Here is a 10,618-nt window from a genome sequence, read left to right as displayed (position 1 = left end):
TTTCTCTTCCTCCTATGGAATCTATACCATGGAACACTAAGCTGCCAGTCCTGTCCACCCCTGAGCCATGTTTCTGTAATTGTTATGATATCCCAATCCCATGTTCCTAACCATGCTCTGAGTTCATCTGCCTTCAATGTTCGGTCTCTTACATTGAAATAAATGCAGTTTCATTTATCTGTCCTTCCTTGTTCTCTGCTTTTTTCCTGCCTGCTCTGACTGTTTTATTGTTCCTTTTCCCAACTGTACCATTCAGATGTATCTCTCTCCTAACTATCTCCCTGGGTCCCCTCCCCTCACTAGTTGTAATACCCCCCGAGCAGCTCCAACAAATCTCCCAGCTGTTATATTCGTCCCTTTCCAATTCAGGTTCAATCCGTCCTTCCTGTACAGGTCACTTCAACCCCAGAAGAGATCCCAATGATCCAAAAATGTGAATCCTTCTCCCCTGCACCATCTCCTCAGCCACACATTCATCTGCTCCATCCTTCTATTCCTGCCCTCACTAGCTCGTAGCACCGGGAGTAATCCAGACATTCCTGCCCTCGAGGACCTACTTTTTAAATTCCTGCCTAATTTCCGATATTCTCCCTTTAGAATCTCATCCTTTTCCCTTCCTATGTCATTAGTTCCAATGTGTACAATGACCTCCTGCTGGTCCCACTCCCCTGTGAGAATATTCTGCACCCTCTCTGAGGTATCCTTGATCCTGGCTCCAGGGAGGCAACACATCATTGTGACATCTCACTGTTATTCTGAGCCTCTGACTGGAGAGGCACATGTCACCCTCTACTCTGCGTCAGCTTCACGTCATCCAAAACCAGTATCACCCACATATGAACTCGGACTGAGCCCCTATCCCTCTGTCACTCACTGACCTACATCAAAATAGGGGCCATTGATTCCAGATTCTTGTTCACATTTCACCAGCTGCCCTGGTTCAACCCCATGTCCCCAGATCGTGAACCTGTCCCTTTGGATTATGAGGCCACAGACAGAGATGTTTGGACAGATGAGCCAAACACATGGTCAAGACACAGGATTGTCTTAAAGGAGGAAAGCTGGGTCGGGAGGATGAAAAGTGTCAGCCAGGAATTGGGCTCCAACACCTCGGAGTGTTGTGAGACAGGAGATTACAGGGATAAGGTGGGGAGGGTGAACGAGACACGGCTCTTCTGTACAGGGAGAACGAACAATGGAGCCACAGGCAGCACGGAGTGGGGGCCCTCACCTCCTTTCTCCTCAAATACCTTCAGGAGACACTCCCATTGCTTCACACTCCTGAAGGTCATGTCGAAGTAGCCCCCACTTGAGAAATCCTGCAGATAGAAAATATCTGCTGCTTGGAACCCACAGCAATCCAGGAGGATTCTCTTCAGGAAGAAGGTCTGTTAAATGCTGATCCTTCCTCCACCTTCTTCACAGTCACCCTGACTGGATTCATGACCCACCCCACCCCCCTCCACCTGGCCTGTGGGGCTGGCTCGAGCACAGGCCATAGCTTTGGTCTCTGAGCCTTTTCAGAAACAAGGTACAGGACCGCCTTCGCCTGGCAGGAGCAGGTACTGCGGCCAATATCATTCAATAACAATTACATCCAGCAGATGGCAGAGACACACATCCAAATCCTGTGGACATTGAAAATGCTGCAAATCTTCAGCAAGTCAGACAGCATCTGTGCACAGAGAACCAGAGTTAAGGGACAGTTAAACATCGGGGATACAGCATATCCTGGGAGAGAGTGGATTGTGTGTAATTCCCCTCCCCAAAGATACAAAGATAGAGGATGCTATGTAAATGCAGGATTGTCACCCTTCAGTGTTTGGATTTCTCCTTCAGGATTTCATGTTCCGGGTGCAGAGTGAGAAATGGAAACAGAGAAATCCCAGCTCCAGACTGGGAAACAGGTGAAGAGATGGAGGATGGGACTGAAGCAGGGAGTAAATGAAGAAAGGGGAGACACAAGATATTTAATTTACTTTTTATTTTCACCATCTGACATTTATATTTGTATCTGATTTATTGACAGATTGGTTGTGATGTTACAAAGTATAATCTCAGAATTCAATAACACATTCAGTAACATCCTGTTGTCAATGGGAGGTTTCTGACCCCAATCCCTGTCCCCGACCCTAAACCCGGGGGTCATTGTGACGTCAGGGAGGCCCCGCCCCTTTAACAGCTGATTCTCAGAAATTTGTTTAAACCCCAAACCGTGAAGAAAGGATAAAGTTTCCCAGTGAATTTATTCCCAGTGAAGGTGTGGAGATGGAACTTGGTGTCAGCTGTTAAAGGGGCGGGGCCTCCCTGACGTCACAATGACCCCCGGGTTTAGGGTCGGGGGCAGGGATTGGGGTCAGAAACCTCCCATTGACAACAGGATGTTACTGAATGTGTTATTGAATTCTGAGATTATACTTTGTAACATCACAACCAATCTGTCAATAAATCAGATACAAATATAAATGTCAGATGGTGAAAATAAAAAGTAAATTAAATATCTTGTGTCTCTCCTTCCTTCATTTACTCCCTGTCCCAGATTCATAACTGAGATAAACTCCCACCTTCCTGCGGATCAGACCGACAGGGAGAGGGAATTGAGGAGAGGAGTTTATATAAAACTGATCCTCATCCCGTTCCATGGTCCAGAATCCATTCTTCGGAATCGGACTGACCCATCTCTTCCTCTCCACAAACACTGAGGCTACTCCCAGATTCCAGCCCCGATTCCCCACCACCTCCACCTCCCATTAATGTCTCCCGGATGTGAATCCCTCTGATCCCAGGGCACAGAGACAGACTGGAAACCTCTTCTCGGTGTCAGCATGACCTCTCTGGGCCCCAGTCAGTCTCAAACTCTTCAGATCCTTAGACACCTCGAGGCAGGGATTCGCTGTTTCCACATCCAGGGTCACTGAGACTGGGAGAGAAACACAGAGAATTAGAGAGAGTCCCTGGGTATGGGTTGTGGGAGGGGGATGTGTGTGGAGGGTGGGGGGGAGAGTGTGGCATGTGTGCTGGGGAGAGTGGGGAGAGGGGAATGTGTGTGGGGAGAGGGGAAAGCGAGATGTGTGCGGGGGGAGGTGGGATATGTTTAGGAGAGGGGGGAGAGGAGGATACGTGCTGGGGAGAGTGGGGAGTGGGGAGAGGGGAATGTGTGTTGGGGAGGGGAGGGGAAAGGGGAACGTATGTGGGGGAGAGGGGAATGTGTGTGGGGAGAGGGGAGGGGGAGATATGTGCAGAAGAGGGGATAAGGGGAGCGGGATGTGTGCGGGGGGGAGACGGGGAGGTGCGGGGTGGAGAGAGGGTAGGTGTGGGTGGGGGGGAGAGGGCTCAGTGTGCACGGTGGGGAGAGGGGAGAGGTGGATGTATGTATACGGGGGAGGGGGATATTTGTGCGTGGAGGGGAGCAGGATGTCTATCCGTGGGGGAGAGGGGGAGGGGTGCGTGGGGGGAGAGGGGGAGGGGTGCGTGGGGGGAGAGTGGGAAGTGTGCGAGGGAGAGGGGAGGAGTGTGTGAGGGAGAGGGGGAGGTGTGCGTGGGGAGAAGTGGGGGACGTGTGCATGGGGGGGAGAGGGTGAAGTGTGTGCTTTGGGGAGAGGGGGAGGTGTGCGTGGGGAGAAGTGGGGGACGTGTGCATGGGGGGGAGAGGGTGAAGTGTGTGCTTTGGGGAGAGGTGGATGTATGCGGGAGAGGGGGAGAGGCGGAATTGTGCAGGGGTGAGGGGAGAGGGGGACATGTATATGGGTGGGGGAGGGGGATGTTTCTTCAAGCTTTATTCAAGCTTTTTCTCTGAGTTTACACCCAATGTGTGGAATGAGCTACCAGAGGATGTGGTGGAGGCTGGTACAATTGCAACATTTAAGAGGCATTTGGATGGGTATATGAATAGGAAGGGTTTGGAGGGATGTGGGCCGGGTGCTGGCAGGTGGGACTAGATTGGGTTGGGATATCTGAGAGCATGGACAGGTTGGACTGAAGGGTCTGTTTCCATGCTGTACATCTCCATCACTCTATGACTCTATGACAATGGATTATAGCTCCAGCTGCCTCAGTGAGAACAAGCTCCTGTTTGTGGGAGTCCCCACTATCATTCATTATTTTCCAATATCATGGGGGAGTGAAATGTGTTCCCACAAAATTGAAAATGGAAATGCAGAATCTGTTCTCAAAATACCAATTAAATCTCCTGAAATCCAATGTCATGGAAAGGAATTCAGCTGGTACTGGGTAGACTGAAGTCGGGGCCATTGGGAAAGAGCTTTATTGAAACAGTGGGGACAGGTCAGAGAATGTTCACTCGGTGGGTTCCTGGGATGAAGCAGTTCCCTTGTGATGGAAGGTTTCAGGCTGGGGCTGTACTCATTGGAGGTTCTTATTGAAATGTATAAGATGGTGAAGGTGTTGACAGAGTAGACATTGAGAGGCTGTTTCCCATCGTGGGGGAACCTGGAACCAGGGACAGAGTTTCAAAGTAAGGGCCCTACCAAGTAACATGGATTTTGTGTCTTCAGATCATTTATCTTTAGAATTCTCTCCCCGCTCGAGAGCAGTGGAGCCCAGTTCATTGAATGTATTGGAAGCTGAGTTAAACAGGTTTTTGATCAATGAGGGAGTTGAAGGTTGTGGGAGTCAGGCAGGAAAATGGAGTTAAGGTCACAATCAGATCAGCCGCCATCTTTATGAATGACAGGGCAAGTCTCGGGGTCACTCCTGCCCCTGTTTCTGATGTACAATGCTCACATGGGATTTCACACGGACATTGTTTTGAGTTGTCAGCTTTTGAGTTTCTTTCCTTCCTGTGAGTTCAAAAATAAGTGTTGAACTCACTTTCACATTCATAAATTCCTTTCCTCTCTGGAAACAGAAATAATAAACAAACTGAAGAATTTAGAGTCATAGAGTTGTACAGCACAGAAACAAACATCTGCTGATCAGACATCCTCAATGAATCTGATTCCATTTGCCAGCACTTGGCCCATATCCCTCCAAACCCTTCCTACTCATCTACCCATTTCAATGCCTTTTGAATGTTGTAATTGTACCAGCCTCCGCCACTTCATCTGGGCAGCTCATTCCATACACAGGGGGCAGGGTACGTGAAAATGTTGACCCTTAAATCCCTTTTAAACCTTTACACCCTCACCTTAAACTAATGCCCTCTAGTTTTGGACTCCCCTATCTGAGAGAAAGCCTTGTTTGTTTACCCTATCCATGTTCCTCATGATTTTATGAAACTGAAAAAGGCCACCCCTCATCCTCTGACGCTCCAGGGAAAATAGCCCCAGCTGATTCAGTCTCTCCTTATAGTTCAAACGCCCCAAAGCAGGCAACGTTCTTGTCAACATTGTATGAACCCTTTCAAGTCCCACAATGCCTTTCCTATAGCAGGGAGTCCATTGAATGCAGTAATCCAAAAGTGACCGAATCAATGTCCTGTACAGCCACAACATGACATTCTAACTCCTTTACTCAAGGCACTGAGCAGTAAAGGCAAGCATTCCAAATGCCTTCTTCAAGGGCTTTTGCCCGAAATGATGATTGTCCAGCTCCTGGGATGCTGCATGACTTGCTGTGCTTTTCCAGCACCACTCTAATCTTGACTCTGATCTCCAGCATCTGCAGTCCTCACTTTCGTCTTTTTCATTACCCTGTCCACCTGCGATTCCACTTTTAAGGAACTATGAACCTGCACCAGCTGACACACGCACATCCTCCACATATCAGCTGGGTCTGTGACCATCAGGAACACGGTGTCAGTGTAAGCTGGAAAAATCCCCTCCAGCCCCGGCCCACGCAGAGCCAAACCCGAAAGGTGCTCACACAAGAGGCACAGGAATGGCTCCACACAAGAGAATAAAGCTGGGTGGAGAGGGGCCAGCCCTGAGACACTCCTCTCCCACAGCGTAGGGGCACCGTCAGGGACCGGTTAACCTTCACTGGGCACTCCGCGGCGGCGTACAGAACTCAGATCCCGGCGACTAAATGTGTCCCAAACCCGAAAGCTGACATACTCCTGAGGTGCCAAGGGGAGTCGAATGTGCCCTGGTAAAGATTTTGTAGTTTGTGCTGAGGAGGGAGACCGGGCACCAATTCTTTAACAAACAGAGATCCCCTTCTTAGGCAACAGAGTGATGACAGCCCTGCATGAAGAAAGGGACATCTCTCCAGTTGTGATACATTCCTCCAGGATATCCCAGAATGCCCGAAGGAACCCCATGGAAAGACGGTCGAGTGCACGGGTCAGCTCCAAACTCAGAGGGGCATTGAGCATCTCGGCGCCCTCGGGGCTGACCTGCCACAGATCTTCCCACAGAACTCTGCGAGCTTCCTCACTGGACGGATCCGGAGAGAGAGCCCGGTAATAGGCCTTCACTTGGGCCCTGATTCCCTCCAGATCCAAGATGAGGGATCTGTCATTGGCACAAAGAGCTGCTGGTGGATCCCAGGCCCTTTTCCCAGTGAGTACAAGACGGAGGAGCCCCGGGTCAGGATCCTGAAGGAACTGGATCCGTGATCTCATGTACACACTCCGGGGCCCAATGAGCTGCAGATCCCGGACCGCGGCCTTCTTCTCTTCATACACCCCCCCTCACAGGGCCGGGTCCACATCGGGCTGACTGAGATGTGACTCCAGGTTGAGCAGCTCCTTCTGCAACCCCTCGATCCTGGATTTCTGCCTCTTCCTCACTGACCCTCATACAAACTGCTGACAGAGAGACGGGCATGAGCCTTACCCATCCCACTATAGCCTCAAGGAAAGGAAGCACAACCCCAACCCCAACCCCTCCACTCCTCCTCCAGCCGGCCCAGAAGTGACAAAATAACCCCCAGAGCTGCTCATCTTCCAGAAGCAGGTTGTTAAAGGGCCAGTACGCCGACCTCACCCTGATGCTGACCGGAACAACCTCTCCCCAACACCAGGTTGTGATCAGAGAGCATTCTCTGTCACATGGAGACCTTCAGAACATGGGAGACGTACACCCTGGAAATGTCGAGTTGGTCAATTCTGGACACTCTAACCCCAGGCCCCACAAAGGGGAAGGCAATGGAATCGGGATAGAGAGTTCACCAGATATCTACCAAGTCTTAACCAAGTGTTAGGACACAAGGTGAATCTTTTCTATGTTGCTGGTTTAATTAGCAGAGGGGTTTATCCTGTGTTGTAACAGTTTGGGGGCTCGTTACCAGGATTTGAACAGTTTGTGTCCCGTATTCGTGGTTTAAATAGGTTTAGACAGATTTGAATAGATTTGGGGTACGGTAATGCCCAGTAGATTTAAACACTTGCAGGTTATTATCCCAGATCTTTAATAAAACATAGGTGAGACAATCTTTTTAATTTCGTTGACTTGTGGTTATTTAATTTAAAAGTTAGAGAAATGGCTCTTCAAATTGCAAAAGATGTTCTGGGATTTGAAAGTGATTCTCAAATTTGTCAAGAAAGTTTAGAAGGAAAGAAAAAGGCCATACTTTTAGAATTAACAAATAAGTTATGACAAAAGTCAAGCTGAAATTGTAAGGGAGTTATTCAAACACTTAGGTGTGTCAGAGAAACAGACAAGTGTAGTTGAGGTAGAAAATCTTACATTAGAATTGAGGAAAATGGAGTTAGAAGATAAAATAAAAGAGACTGAGAGGAAAGAGAGAAAAGAGAGAGAGTGGAAAAAGAGAGAGAGAGGAAAAAGAGCGAAGGTTCTGAGCTGAGCAAAGAGAGAGAAGAAAGGGAGAGAGAAGAAAAGGAGACACAAAACACAAAAATCCTGCCCTCACTAGCTCGTAGCACTGGGCGTAATCCAGACATTACCATTCTCGAGGACCTCCTTTTTAAATACCTGCCTAACTCTCTGTAATCTCCCTTCAGAATCTCAACATTTTCCCTTCCTATGACGTTGGTTCCAATGTGGACAATGACCTCTTTCTGGCCCCTCTCCCCCTTGAGAACATTCTGCAGCCTCTCGGAGACATTCTTGATCCTGGCAAGGAAGCAACACACCATCCTGATGTTTCGCTGCTGGCCACATAAACATCTGTCTGTACCTCGGACTAGAGAGTCTCCTAACACAATTGATCTCTTGGAAGCCGACGTACCCCTTATTGCCCAAACAGTTCCACCAAGATCAGTTGTGAATTTCGCTGTTTGTTAATTTTCCCAGACACGCTCCGATGTCCAGCGATACATGAATTCAAATAACAGAGGCAGTAACTGTGCAGGTTCACTGTGGTGTCGGTTTCTTTCTCAAATAGGGCAGAATATTGTCCTATTATTAGAGAATATCTCCGCCTCCTCCCCCTCCCCAATATAGGGGGAAAGCAGCTGAAGATTTCTGGCAAAAACACTCCCCTGAGAATTCCTACAGAAATGCCCTTGAGCTGAGATGATTGACCTTGAACAATCACAGCCATCTTCCCTTGTGCTCAGTTTCACTCCAACCAGTGGAGAGTTTTCCCCAATTCCTGTTGACTTCAGTTTTTGGAGAGCTCCAATACTGTGTCGATGTCAATGACAGTGAAAGCCATTATTATCCAGCTTTCTTTATAACTGAGCATTAATTATACTGTCATTAATATTTATACACATAACAATCCAAATTTTAAAATAAGAATCAGGACAAAGGAACTGATCTGAGTTTTACCAGGTTTAATAGTTTCCAGCATTTCGTTCCACACGGGAAATGGTAAAACAATGTTGAAATTTTCAGTAGACAGGGCACCATCTGTGAGTGAGAGCTCATTACTATTATCACTAATCCTGCAAACAAAACAAAATAATTGTTGTAAATTCATCACAAACACTTCCCTGAATAATTTTACTGAGTTTCAGTCAAGTACATGTCCTACCTCCTCTCCCGAGATGCCTTCTCCTGAAACAAACAGAACACCAATCTGAGTTGACAGAGACTGACTGTTTATATCGAAAAAGCAGCAATTGCACTCACATTGTTACAACCTGCTGAGCATTGTCAATTCTGATTATTGCAGACATGGAATAGAAAGAGGATGGAACACAAAGGATATTGAAGAGCAGGAGAATGTCAAAAAATTCAAATAACTGCAAAGGATTGAAGGAAACATTAATGTATTTTACTGAAGGAAACATCTGAATTGAAAGTTTGTAATTATGAAAGGGATTGATCCCATAGATTTAGTCAACACGTTTCAATTTCTCAAGAACCTGACACCTGGACTATATGAACATAATCTAATTACAAATAAATCCAATGGGGAGTTCAGGAGAAAGATTGTTATCAAGAAAGTGATGGGAATATGGAATCCACTGTCACACAGTACGATTGACACAAACGTATGAACAGAAAAGTAGGGAAAACCATGAGGGAGAAAGGAGCAGAGGGAGATAGTGATGGGGGAATGAAGGAGGATGGGTGACTGCATCATGTTGGGACTGTTCACAGTCACTTTCACTGAACCAATCTGAAATATAATCCCTCACCTTCAGAAATACCACTCTGTCTTCTCGTTCCAACTGTTTCTCCAACTTTGAGAGTTTCTCCTGAAGAGAATTTAAATTATCTTGAATTTTACAGAGATTTCGGTCCATTGGTTTGAGAATGTTTTCCTCTTGTTCCCTGAGATCTCGGAGTAAACTCTGCTCTTTCTCAGTCAGCATCTGGTGCATTTTAGTGAACTCAGATTTGATGTGGGTCTGCAGGCTGCAGGATTCCTCCTGTTAGGGGAAATATAAATACAATATGTTTCTGCAAAAAAAAACAAATGAGCAAATCAAATTTTGAAAATCAGCTCTGGGAGATTTTACCTGAATTTGTGAAATCTTCTGTTTCTGCTGCTGCTCCATTTCTAGAGCCGCCGCTTTCTTCCCGGTGAGAGATTTCAAAGAAGATTTCACTCGATCCTGGGATTTGGGGGAAGAAAATCAGAAAATAAAAGTGTTTGACCATGAAAATGAGATGAAATAATCAGGGGATGGAATCTGTTTCCTTTTACCTTGTAGATTCCAACAGCCTCTTTAACCAGGATGAAGCAGTGCTCCCTGTGTTCCCAGGAATCTCTACAAATCATTTTTTCGTCAGTTTCACAAAACAGCTTCAGTCCTTCCTGATGTTCCTCACAGTGATGGTTACTTTCCTTCTCTTGTGGATTCAGATTTAATGTTCGAGCTTTCTCGGTCAGATTCGCTAAGGCCCTGCTGCCTCTGAGGTTTCTTTCTGGAAACTCCTGTCTACATTCCGGGCAGGAGTTTATCTCTTGCTTTTTCCAACTCTGGGTGATACAGGAGCGGCAAAAGTTGTGTTCACAATCCAGTGGAGCCAGATCAGTTAATAATTTCAGACAAATGGGACAAATTACCTCCTTGGTCAAACTCTGGACCTGCTGTGTGGAATCCATTTTCACCCTCAGCACTTCCTGAGTCAAACCGCTTTCAGTTTCAATGTGATTGCTTTTATGAACACATTCAGTTCAAATGTTCCTGGTGAAATTCGACGGAAGACTTGAGAAGTTATTATTGTACATTAATCAATTTCCCATCCATTGTTCCATATCAAAGTGAAATGTGGAGCAGTGGTCGGGAGAAACAGAGTGAAGGGACTGAAGGAGAAGATTGGAACAAAAGTGCTCAGGGTGAAAGTCCATAGAGTTT

At 47.0% G+C, this 10,618-nt stretch overlaps 1 pseudogene; it reads right to left on the bottom strand.

Moving 5' to 3' along the window:
• Positions 1-2,175: 2,175 nt before the first annotated feature.
• Positions 2,176-10,365, bottom strand: LOC140455009 (zinc-binding protein A33-like; annotated as a pseudogene).
• Between the last annotated feature and the right edge of the window lie 253 nt (positions 10,366-10,618).

The sequence above is a fragment of the Chiloscyllium punctatum genome, chromosome 30 (assembly GCF_047496795.1).
Source record: "Chiloscyllium punctatum isolate Juve2018m chromosome 30, sChiPun1.3, whole genome shotgun sequence".
In the NCBI taxonomy this organism is placed as follows: Eukaryota; Metazoa; Chordata; class Chondrichthyes; order Orectolobiformes; family Hemiscylliidae; genus Chiloscyllium; species Chiloscyllium punctatum.
This window is presented reverse-complemented; position numbering and strand designations above follow the sequence as displayed.